General features: G+C 33.4%; 1 long non-coding RNA gene across 1 annotated transcript; it reads right to left on the reverse strand.

Annotated features, from left to right (window-relative positions):
* Positions 1-7,838: 7,838 nt before the first annotated feature.
* On the reverse strand, positions 7,839-9,819 carry LOC104605610 (uncharacterized). Its single transcript, XR_016068613.1, has 3 exons — positions 9,663-9,819; positions 8,349-8,449; positions 7,839-8,195 (listed from the first exon to the last, which is right to left on the reverse strand). It is a non-coding gene; the product is annotated as an uncharacterized LOC104605610 (long non-coding RNA).
* Between the last annotated feature and the right edge of the window lie 3,101 nt (positions 9,820-12,920).

Consider the following 12,920-nt stretch of genomic DNA (forward strand, 5'->3'; position numbering starts at 1 on the left):
AATTGCATTGCATGAAAGTTCCAAAAAGGCTACAAATGAATGGCAAATAGGTATGTAATAGGCCACAAATGAATGGGATGGAATTCATCATAAAGGGAATATAAAAATCTAACATGATAAAAATCCAAGATATCTCATTAAATTGAATATACAAATATGTAAAACATGTAAAACATATAATTGAATTCAACTGACTTTTACAAAACTAACATAAATATGCAACACTAAATATATAACAACAATAGTAAAAAGATAATAAAAAGATTTATGTAAATTTAAATCCCACCCAATCCTAAAGCACCTTAGACCTTAATAAAGATCCTTTAATCTTAAACAACAGTAAATGTTACTTGAAAATGTATACATGTTTCGCATGTGGCAATTTTAAATGACAACAATGATGATAATATTAATAATATGTGTCCAATTTTTTCTACAATTTTTTAAATTTCTATGTGTATAATAATATTTCTTATTTATTACACATAGTTTTGTTTAATGTGATGAATATATAATATTGCAGATGTGCCCAATGTTTTCTACAAATTTTCTATATATTTTTTTCTTTTTTATGTTTACTATTTAATTATGATATCGATGATTGACATATTTGATCCGAAAGGTTAGATTGTTGAATCACCACCAAACAAGAATACAATTTCATTTGTTGGATTGGTTTTAAATTTTTATTTCATTTCTATCATCAATAAAAATTACTCTTGTTTATTACACTTGTATTTCTTTAATATAGTTAATATAAAAAATATTAAAGATGTCCCAATTTTTTATATTTTTCTTGTCATTTTTATATTTATTTATACTTTAAAAAACTATTATGTAACTATGACAACATGATTTGATCCATTTTGACCAGGATGGCTGAATTGCTTACCCGACACTTGGATGGAAGAACAATTAGTTTTAAAAGACACGGGTTTTATAATGTTATAATTTACAAACATTGGATATAGACCCAATTAGCAGAATTTATTGGAGAGAAAATAATACCTTAAATATAGGATTCGATGTGAGAAAAAGAGCTAATACCTTAAATAAGACTTAATGAGAGGGGATTGAATGAGGTGAAAGGTAATAGTTCAAATTAAATTTCCAATCCTCACAGTTAAAGATAAACCAAACTAAAAATAAATAAATAAGAGCATTTGAGTCAAGAAAAGTTTCATGTGCTCATTTGTATATATATTTTTTTTTCTCTTTTTGAGAAAAGCCCATGGAAAATTTGCATTGAACTTAAATCAAGATTTATGTCTTGTACAATGATAAAGCCCATGTATACAGGTGAGACAAAAATAAAGCTTTCTTAGCAATAATGCAGGTTACTTCAAGGGATGTAGCAAATTGAGCAAGAGGGAACGTGACAACCATAAGTCCTCTGCCACGATGGTGTAGTAGACCACCAATATAGTATTAACAATCATTTGAGCATCACCTTTAATAATAGAAGAAGATAGTTGGAGCTCCCTAGCAAATGAGGACCCCTTGAGAAAGGCCATGGCTTCAATTTCGAGGGCAGAAGAGGAAAAGAGAATGGCACATGTTGGAAACCCAGAAAGAAAAAGGCAGATAAGTATCCCCCACTCTTCATTCCTCTAAAGTGAGATTTGGAATCACCACCTAAGCCCTTAATAAACCTAAATTTTTTAGTGAAAATCAAGTTTCTTGGTGATTCACACAATGGTAACCAAAGATTCCAAATTTGGGTGCCAAGGTACATTATGGAAAGGTGTTAACATCCCACAAACACCTAATTAAGGTGGCATTTACTTTGTTAATAGTTGTCCATAATATTCTAAACTGAATTTCGAAAGTAGATGCCCTGGACGTAGTTGTCCATGTCAGCAACTACTTAATGGCCTTCCCTCTATGTTTCCCAGTTTTCTAGTTTTGTATATTTTTTTATAAAAAGAAGAAAATACAGGTTTTTTGTCACTTGCCCCACCTTCTCAATGGTCACTTCTCACTTTATCTCTTAATTTTTTAGTTTTTATTTTTAGAAAGATGTGTGAAAACATACACTACATCTATATGCACTTTCCGTCTTGCTCGGTACTATCATAGATTACAAATCTCAACCAACATGCCAATTACCATATCTTCTTTTCAATATCTTTTGCATCATCTTCTCATTATGGGGGTGCTCTTCTTTTGGATTTGGAGAGGGGGGAAAGTTGCTCAATGGGATTTTAGTTCCCATTGACCAAGAATCTCATGTTCTTTTTTCAGTTTTATGTGGAGATCAGTGAAAATTTATTTTCCTGGGTATCCTAGGTGGGTAAATAACTTTCTCACATAGGAAGAAAGTTGCCAGCACTTGAATAGGACAAAAATGCCCCTTTTAATAATGGATTTCTATGGCTAAAATGGTCATTGCCTTATTTACTTGAGAAATAAAATAACATGGATAAATGCACTTACTTGGGTAAATATTTTCTAGGAAAAGCTTACTCGAGTATAATTGCATTTACTCGGATAAGTAACTTACCGAAAAACAAACGGGGCCTATGGACTATCTTTCACTGGGTTCCACATCTCTTCCCTTCTAACATACTACAAACTGGCTTTGGTTGTTATGGTTATAGAGCTTGTTGGGTTTTTCAAAGTTAGAAAATAAAGTTATACTGGGCCTAACAATTTATGGCAAAACCAGGTATGCTCCCCCAATAAAACATGATTAAAGATATTACCAGAATTGTAGGAAAGGTTGTGATTGTAACTCATAGTTTTAGATGCCCCCCACCCCAATACAACACAATTAAAGCAATTTTCAAAACTGTAGGAATGCACAAAACATGACGAAAGTAATTCTCAGAAACATCAATATAAACTACTCTATATGGGATATCTCTTAACCATCAATATGAAGTACACTTTGTGAAGCTTGACTTCAAATAGTGATGGAGAAAGTGGATGGGATTATGTATCTTCTGAAACTATTAAACTATTAAAAGTCTTTTCTAGGCATTTTGAGCCGCCCATTATCAGTGCAAATCGGGTTCCATTTGTGAAGACTTTTAAGTGCCATTTTTCTTGAACTTACTGTCATATATTCATTATTTCCAGTGAAAGATTTTTGTGGGAGAGGGTGCATTTTGCAGAAGTTAACTTCTTTATTCCATTAATTGGTCCATCTAGAATGAAAGAAATAGTTGTTTTTTCACAGGAAGAACCTCTTAGAAGTCCATTAAAAGGGGAGATCAAGATGTTGATATTCTTCTAGTTCTAGGCAAGGTTCAAAGTATCGGAAATGTCAAGTATATTGGAAAGGCAATTTTAAGAGACGCATCGGGATATAAAATGGATACGCATGCATACCGGAGAAAAACTAAGATACGCATAGATGTGCTTGAAAACATTATAAATACTTTAATAAATCATAAAAATACATCAATAATACTAAATATAAGACCTCAATGAGGTGTTTATACATTTAAATAATAAACTTTAATAGTTTATGAAGAAATATATTGTAGTTAATTATAATTTCATTAAAAATCCTATGCTTAACTATAATTTATAAATTATAATTCTTAAGTTTTATTGTTTTATGGGATGGGAAAAACCCAACTCTCCTCTCTGACCATAAAACATGCATTGGCACAACTTCTAAGTGAAAATATAATCAATAATTATCTATTATTTATTTCCAAAAATTATAAAAATAAATAAACATTATATAATATATTCAAAAAATAGTTATTAAAAAAGAAATTTCAATTGCATTATGGATATGATAGATCATCCATAGAATTATAATATATTCAATCATTGTTATCAAATGATAAAATATAATTAATTAATTATTTATTTTTTTAATTCTAAAAATATAAAAATAAAAAATTATTAAATAAGAAAATTGTAATTGGTCTATGGATATGATAGATCATCCATAGATTTATAATATATTCAATTATTGTGATCAAATGATAAAATATAATTAATTATTATTTATTTTTTAATTCTAAAAATTTTAAAAATCAAAAAAAAATTACTAACGAAGAAATTTCAATTGCTTTATGGATATGATAGATAAATCCATAGATTTAAAACATATTTAGTCTTTATAGTCAGAGAAAAATTATATTTTCAAAATTGTTATTAATTTATATTTTCTCCAAATATCTTCATGAAATTTCCATAAATTTATTAATAACACAAAAAAATTATGATTTTGAATGTAAGAAATGTAGATCAACATAAATTTAAACATTAATTCAAGAAAAAAAAGAAATCACAAGATATTATAAAAAATTGAAAAAACTTTCCTATTTTTGCCATATTTTTTCAAAATTTGAAAAATTTTCAAAAAAATTAACGAATCACACTTGTTTCTTGCAAATTTTTAGAAATCTAGCACTCTAGGAATGAGGTTTGGAGTTTTAGAGTCATTTAGGGGTGAAATAAGGCTTATCTCATGGAAAAGAAGCTTGCATTACCCCTTTATTTTTTTTTTCAGTTTTTTGTTGTATCTTTTTCATTATGCTACCAATACGGTCTGATACGGGCCCGGTACACATGAAAAAATGACGAGACGTCCGATTTCCATGCATATCCCATATCTGTTTTTGAAAGATATGGTATCGGGCGTATCGTTAGGGGTGCTTTTCACTTGCGCATCGAGCCGAGCCGGGGCACGGGCGCCTATGCGTGTGCGCATGATGCACTCAATCATTTTGTTTTAATCGAATTACACTTTTCAATTTAAAATGTGTCTATTCAATTTCGAATCTAATTTTAAAATAAACTATTTCCTTTTTTTGTGTCTCTTCTTCCTCCTCGTGCCTCTTCGAACAGGTGCACTGTTCTAAAGAAGCTCCTATCTGAAAGGACACATCTTTGTCCACTTGGGTCTGAGACCAATCTATAAAAGGGTTGATGGTCGACCCAATTTTCACACACCATTTTTTCGACATTCTTCTCTATCTTCTCTGTGAAATCTGTGCATCATACTTCAGTCGTTCGTGGAGGTCTAGTAAGCGAGTGCACGCCTACCAGAAGCCTGTGGGCTACCTTATCTTGGTGACTGATTTGCGATCACCCGGCTACACCATAGGGGGCAAATGCGGTTTTAAGGAGAGTGACCAAGTGGCACGACTCAAACCTCCTTCTCCCTACAATTCCTAGTTTCGAGATTCTACAACATCACAACACTACAAGTTTGGTTTGGAAAGCGATTACCGATAAGTTCCATTCTGCCTCTTTACTTTTTTACAACAATCTTAAAACCACATTTATGGAACCTATCCCTGCTAACCCCTTCATGAAGACCGGATACTGTCAACAGTTCTCGATTTCTCTAAGATTGAACCCTTCAATGGAACCAACTACAAGTGTTGGAGACAACGCCTGTTGTTTTCCTTAGAGTAGTTAGGGGTAGCCTTTTCCATGACCAAACCGAACCTACTAAACATGGAGGAACCAGCCCGTTCTATTGTTGCAGAACACTAGACTACAGCAGACCACCTCTACACCAACCATATTCTCAATTGCTTGTCCATCTGAAAAAATGAGGAAATACAAAATTACTTGAAAATTTCAAAATGCCTTTCCAATAAATCCATCTTTTAGAAATTTTCATCACTTGAATCTCACTAATGCTAGTAATTCCATATTTGTGAGCACTAATTTTTCCACAAGGACTCCATGTTCTGAAACCCGAACTTTCCTATTTTTTTTAAATAGAAAATGCACTTTCACTTGACTGGCGATATTCATTTTCACCCCCTCATCCAAATTCCAAAAGCCAAGGGTTCTTTCTTTGAGTTTTCTCTAAGCTCTTCTCCACTCATGCTAGGACTTTCAATAAAGAGTAAAGACAAGAAATAGGCAATGATGCCGGTCATAACATTAGCAATCAGTGTGTTCATAACCCCAGGAAGTAAGTTTTATTCCAACAAGCCAACCTTTGTCCCTTTGCCTCACCTCTCCATTATCAGATCCCTGCTAATTAGATAGGCGCATGCAACAGTCGGAAATCCCAAACAAGAAAATGGTAGTGAACCCTTGTGGCACTCTGGTGGGGTTCGGTCCAGGCATTATAAGACTTATTGTCATAAGAAGGCCAACAAACACGTTCTGATTTGGCATGAGGAAGATTCTTGGGACTTGGACTGATCTGGTCAGGGGTATTTTCGTCATTTTGACCAGTTCCATGTGGGCTTGGGTTATAGCATCTTGTTCCTCTAGCTTAGTAGTACTTCTCTTTCAATTTTCAATTTATTTGCATTAGTAGGTAGAAAGTTATTATGTTTCTTGATGTGCATCCCTCTTCAATATATTATAGATCAGTTTATTTAATGCTTCAATTGGAGAAACAGAGTAATGATGAATCCCCCTCTTGATACCCTATGGCTTTCAAAAGTAAGAAAGGGAGCCATTTGACAAGGATAACAGATGAATCAATACAAAAAATTGTTATCTTTCACTTTTTTCCATCTGTCCCTAGAGCCCATTCTCATCATCATTTGTTATAGAAAAATCAAGAGGGTCATACAACATCGCCAGGTCCACTTGTTGTGCTAGAAACCAAGGAAACAAAAAATGAAAATACAAAGAAAGAGAGAGAGAGAGAGAGAACACAAGATTTAACCTAGTTCAGTGATTTGTGACTACATTCATTAATGACCCTTGCAAAACTCACTATTTTCAATTCAGTAATACACCCTAATTCACGTATAACTGAGAATATGTAATGTAAAATAAATATAAAAAATGCCCCCTGTACAGATGATGTACAATCAAATTTCACATATCAATGTGACTTTAGGAAATTCATGGAGCATATCAACATGATTTGGGTATACAAACTCCACACTCCACAGAGAACCTGAACAACAGCAAAACAATAAAGTACACCCCTACTGTAGGATTGAACAAATTATTTTCTAAATCTAACCCCCAATACAAGTATACAACTTATTTAAACTAAACACCTTCCCAGAAAGACTATCCATCATTGAATTGGCAGGCCTCAAGATCAAGAACAAGATGTTCAAACTAGAGACCAAGGTTCTCACCTCCCTAGCGAAGTGTTTCAAACTCCATGGGCCATCTAAGTTGTCATGCAACCAGCCAATAGCAACATATGAGTCTCCATCTATCTTAAACCTCCCAAAACCCGAGGAAGACATTAATCTAAGGCCAATATTAAAACAATAATGCCTTCTATAAATTTTTTGATAGGTACGTATGATCTGTTTGTAAGTTGTAAAGGTCATTATACAATGTTGGTCCCAACTATCTGGGGTCTTGGCAGGGATAGACCAAATATAGACCTAACCTTTGGCATTTTTTGCACATAGTGATTGCTCTTAGACTCGAACTTGTCGGCCTGAGATTTTACCATTTCACCAACCATGGCCCCTCTATTCATAATTTGTATCATATACAAAAAAGGCACAATAAGGACATTTGCGTTATAAAGCAAAATGCAAGCATAGGCTTTCAGCTCATATACAAGACTTACAACTAGCCCTCTACCTGAGCATAAAAAACAGTTTTTCCCAATCATTACAAAAAGTTAGAGAAAGACATTCTATAAAAATCAGCCAACATAGAAGCCCAATTAATTATTGTGTTTCCTATATTTCCAATCACTTGTAAGGATACACAGTGATTCTGATAAACAATTCCGAAATTCCTCCTCCATATACCCCAACATAAAGTAAATAGGGCCAAATTATACATTGACTTGTTTGTTATACTCTAACTGGCCAAGCATCTATAAGATTAACTAGATCAGTTGAAAAAAGCCATTGCCTCCCAAGCAACTTGACATTACATGATGACAAAGCTTATAGTGTCTAGAATAATATTGATTTGCCAATACTTGATAACAAATTATGCAAGTTCTAACACCATATTTTTAATATTGAAAGAACCTAGCATAAAGTTATGAGTGGTTTAGATGGTATAACAGGGACGTTCCACCAAGTTAAATCTAGAATATGTAAGGCAAATATGTAATAATGATAAGTTAGAAGTATAAAAGTTTACAGGAAAATGTTTCTCAACGTCATTAACATCGTTGACCAGTGAAGCCCTTGGATCGTCCAATGAGATGGCAACTATTTTCCAGTCTAGTTCCCCTTCATCAATCATAGCTAAAGTAGCTAAAGGCTTGACTTTGAGAATCTGACCAATTTTTCCCCGGCTTTCACCAATCTCAACAACATCAACTAGAGGTTCAAGTGAGAACCAAAAGATCAAAAAAAATAGTCATATTCTTATTGAAAAGTGGAAACAATAGAGTGCAACATGCACAAGATGTTGTGAACATGTTGTGACATTATGTTAAATGGGGCTAAAGCCCAAAAAGTTAGTGCTGATACCTGGATCGTTATCTCCTAGTGCTCCTTCAATCTCCCGGTTTGCAAAAGATGGGTCTTCCCATGTCTGTGGAAGCAATCAATAGTTCCAATTTATGCTGTAGCTGAGAAGGATGAAATAAAAATAGTTCAGAAATATGCTTTATAAGGTATAAGGACATAGTAAGAGAACAAAAAACATACAAAGACCAAAGAGTTCTGGTCTGATCAATACAATTGCAATAAGTACCTGAGAATAGAAGGATGATGCAAAGTAGTGGATCTCACATTGCAAATTTGACTAGGAAATTGGCAGAAAGTCATTTTAAACAGTATAAATAATTCTAGGTCTAGAACGCAAGGCAGATCCATAGATGATAAACCCAACTTACATATTTTTATTTTACACTTTTGGTTACTGAGCCTCTGTTTTGATTTCTTCTTAAAAATAACAATGCTATATACCCAGACTTATGTCTAATAGGCCTACTTATTCATTTTCATCTGCAACTTCTGAGTTATTTATAGCATTCAAAACAACATCCAGGTATTACAAAAAAGATGCCTAAAAATCATTACAATAGGAAACTTTAGACTTTTCACATAATTGCTTTTTTGTGTTTTAAATAGGTTGCACTCTGTTCATGAAAAACAGAGTTTTCCCTTTTCCAGGGAAAGGTAAGCACTGGTAAAAGAAAACCCTGACACGCTATATTAAAAACAAAAAGAAACTTACATTTAACAAATACACACTCACAAAGAAAGAGAGATTCAGTGAAAAAGGGTGTCTCTCATTACAATGTAAAAGTCCAGAAGACATCTAATTAAGTAATAAGCCAAAGAGCCGATAGGCCAATAACGAAATCATTGCTCAATTTCACATGGAAGGGTGCATCTCATTACAATGTTCTCTAACTGGCTATACAAAAAAAGGACATAATAAGCATGGGATAATCTGGAATGAAGATGTACAAACAATTTATAGATGTACAGACGGTTAACATAAAGTAGGCAGCAATTTGGCATCAACTGTTTTGTGACCCCATGTGAAAGGAACCTTAGGCAAATTGCCAAATACCCCATCAAATGGGGTGAAGCAGACAAATTGGATAGAAACTAAGGTTAATAACAATACATTGGATCTGATTTTTTTTAGAAAGGAAAAAAAAAAACACTCCAATTTGGGATCCATCAACTGTGTTTCAACCCTTGCATGTCTTGCAAAATTAACAATCATATTGATACTGCCCACCCAACAAATAACTTAATATTACATTTTATATTTTATGGAAGCACTATGACAAGAAGAAAAGGGGGCATAACAGGAGTATATCTTACGGATAGTATCGAAGTTTCCCCTTCCTTGTATCCTGCTTTATGGGAGTGTATGGTTCATCAGTAGCAACTTCCATCTTTGCACTTGTGTCTTTTGGTATTTCAACAACAAAATTGAAAATGCCATCACCCAAATGCAACGGTAAGTCATGCCAAGGAGAAACCTGCACAAGTAGTAAGCAGCCACTTGGATGTCCTAGTCCCAATAACAAAATCAAGACAGTTATATTGGGTTACAGGATCAAACAATACTGTAAACAATCCCTATTATAAAATACCTTCTTAAAAAGTCATGAAGAAACTGACTTTAGGAAAAATCCTAATGCTGAATGATGTGCTGCATGAATCAGAGATCCGACGGGACTTGGTATCGGAAGAACTCCTCGACAAAGTTGGACTAAAGCTCACATTTGAAGCAGACAAGGCCGTGTTACTAAGAATAATGTTTTTATTGGAAAAGTATACAATGTTAGAGGATTGTTTGTATTGAATATTTTCGATATTATTATAAATAAAACTACTTCTTCTTCTTCTTATATTGTTGATCTTTTTATATTTAGCATGATAAAGTAGGACATTGTAGTGCTCCTTATTTAAAATGATTATGTAAATTAGGAGTTTTGAATGTTTCTATTAATTTTATAAATGAAAATTGTCAAGTATGTGTAGAAGCAAAATTCACTAAGAAACCTCATAAAAGTGTACAAAGAGAAACTGAATTGTTACAACTTATACACAATAATTTAGGAGACCTTAAATGTCATGAAGCTAGAGGAGGAAAAAGATACTATATAACATTTACAAATGACTTTTTCTAGATATGCGAAAGTAGTTCTACTTAGATCAAAATATGAGGTTGATCAAACTTTCATAAACTACAAAACTGAAGTAGAAAATCAGTTAGGAAAGAAAATTAAAAGGCTTAGAGCAGATAGAGAGACTGGGTATGATGGATAAACCATTAAAAATTTCTTTGAAAAAAATAGAATCATACATGAAACCACAACTCTCTATTAACATGAATTTAATGGAGTTGTAGAAAGACTGAACAAAACATTAAAAGAAATGATGAATGCAATGCTAATTAGTTCAAATGCACTTCTGAATTTGTGGGGGCAAGCAATCCTAACGGCTTGTCACCTGTATAATAGAATACCACCCAAGAAGAAAGGACAAATACCCTTTGAACTTTGGCATAACAGAAAACCTACTTTGAACTATCTAAAAGTTTGGGGCTACCTAGCAAAGGTTGGAATACTTGAACCTAAAAGAAAGAAATTATGACCGAAAACCTATGACTATGTATTCGTTGGATATGCATAAAACAGTGTGGTTTATCGGTTCCTCATAATTAAAACAGTTGAAAATGTTGTTGAAAACAACACAATAATAGAGTCTCTAGATGTAGAGTTCTTTGAGCACATCTTTTCTTAAAGAAAAGAAACAATAAATAGGGAACCTTCACAATACTCAATTAGAAACCAAGAACAAGTGAGTGCTCAAGGAGTTAGTACTTCACTTAGCCAAGAACCAGACTTAAGGAGAAGTAAAAGACAAAGAAGAGAAACAAACTTAGGTGATAGAATGTTCATATTTCTAGTAAACAATGACCTAGTAACCTATCAGGAAGTTGTAACTTCACCTGATGCAGTATTCTAGAAAGAAGCCATAAAAAGTGAAATAGACTCTTTAGTTACTAATCACACCTAGGAACTTGTAGATCTCTGACCTGGAACTAAGGCATTGGATTGTAAGTGAATTTAAAAAAAAAATAGATGGCACAATAGATAAATTCAATGCCAGATTAGTTGCTAAGGAATTCAGATAAAAGACAGATGTAGGCTTATTTGATACCTACTCCCCAGTTGCAAGGTTAACAACAATTAGACTTTTGTTTGCTATAGCATCCATTTACAAACTAGTAGTTCATCAAATGAATGTGAAAACAACTTTCTTAAATGGGGAATTATAGGAAGAAATATACACTAAGCAACCTAAAGGCTTTATAATGCCAGGACAAGAAAATAAAGTATGTAAATTAATTAAATTTCTATATGGCTTAAAACAAGCTCCCAAACAATGGCATGAAAAATTTGATAATGTATTAGTAACTAATGGATATAGTAGAAATGATTCTGATAGATGTGTTTATAGCAAATTTGAAAATAATAAAGGAGTTATGATCTGTCTATATGTTGATGATATGCTAATAATGGATAGTCTAGAGGTAGTAAAATAAACAAAACAATTGCTAATGTCCAAATTTAATACCAAAGACTTGGGTGAGGCTAATGTAATTATAGGGATTAAAATCCATAAAAAACAAGGAAACTTTACTCTCTCCCAATCACATTATGTAGAGAGTATCTTTAGGAAATTTAGACACTATGATTGTAAACCATTTAAAACACATCTTGACCGTAGTATTCACTTAAGGAAACATGTAGAAGAACCTGCTTAACAAAGAAGTCTGCAAGTATAATTAGATCTGTATCTTACTTAATGAACTGTACAAGACCAGACATAGCTATAGTTGTGGGAAAAATAAGTCAGCATACTCATAATCTTGAAAATGAACATTGGGAAGCTCTAGTAACATTATTAAAATATTTAAAAGGAACCATAAATTTTGCTTTACACTACTCAAGTTTTCCTCTTGTTTTAGAGGACCTTACTGATGCAAATTGGATTTCAGATTCAAAGGATAGTACTTCCACTAGTGGATATGTGTTTATTCTAGGTGGAGGAACAGTATTGTGGAAATCGGTAAAGCAGTCATGCAATACAAGTTCAACAATGGAGGCCAAGTTCATTGCACTAGAATTGGCGGGGTCCGAGGCAGAGTTGCTAAGGAACTTGCTGGCAGATATACCACTTTGGCCATGGCCGGGTCCATCCACATCTCTCCATTGTGATAGCCAAACAACAACAGCCAGAGCTAAGAACCAGAGTACAACAGTAAAAGAAGGCACATCTTCTTAAGACATAACCTGGTAAGACAATACCTCAGCAAAGGTACAATCACTCTAGATTTTGTAAGGTTTGAAAAGAACCATGCAGATTCATTAACCAAATCACAAACTTATAAGGTGCTTTATGAGGCATCGATAAGAATGGGGCTGAAGCCCGTTACAAAGTCATTAATGATGGGCACCCAACCTATGTGAAAGGAGATCCCTGAAATTAGGTTGAATGGGTAAAAATGAGTCATTAGATGACTTGGGAAAGCACTATCAATTTGTGCCCTATTTCAGATGCTGA

This window comes from Nelumbo nucifera, chromosome 1, assembly GCF_055504915.1.
Source record: "Nelumbo nucifera cultivar China Antique chromosome 1, China Antique-T2T, whole genome shotgun sequence".
Classification (NCBI taxonomy): Eukaryota; Viridiplantae; Streptophyta; class Magnoliopsida; order Proteales; family Nelumbonaceae; genus Nelumbo; species Nelumbo nucifera.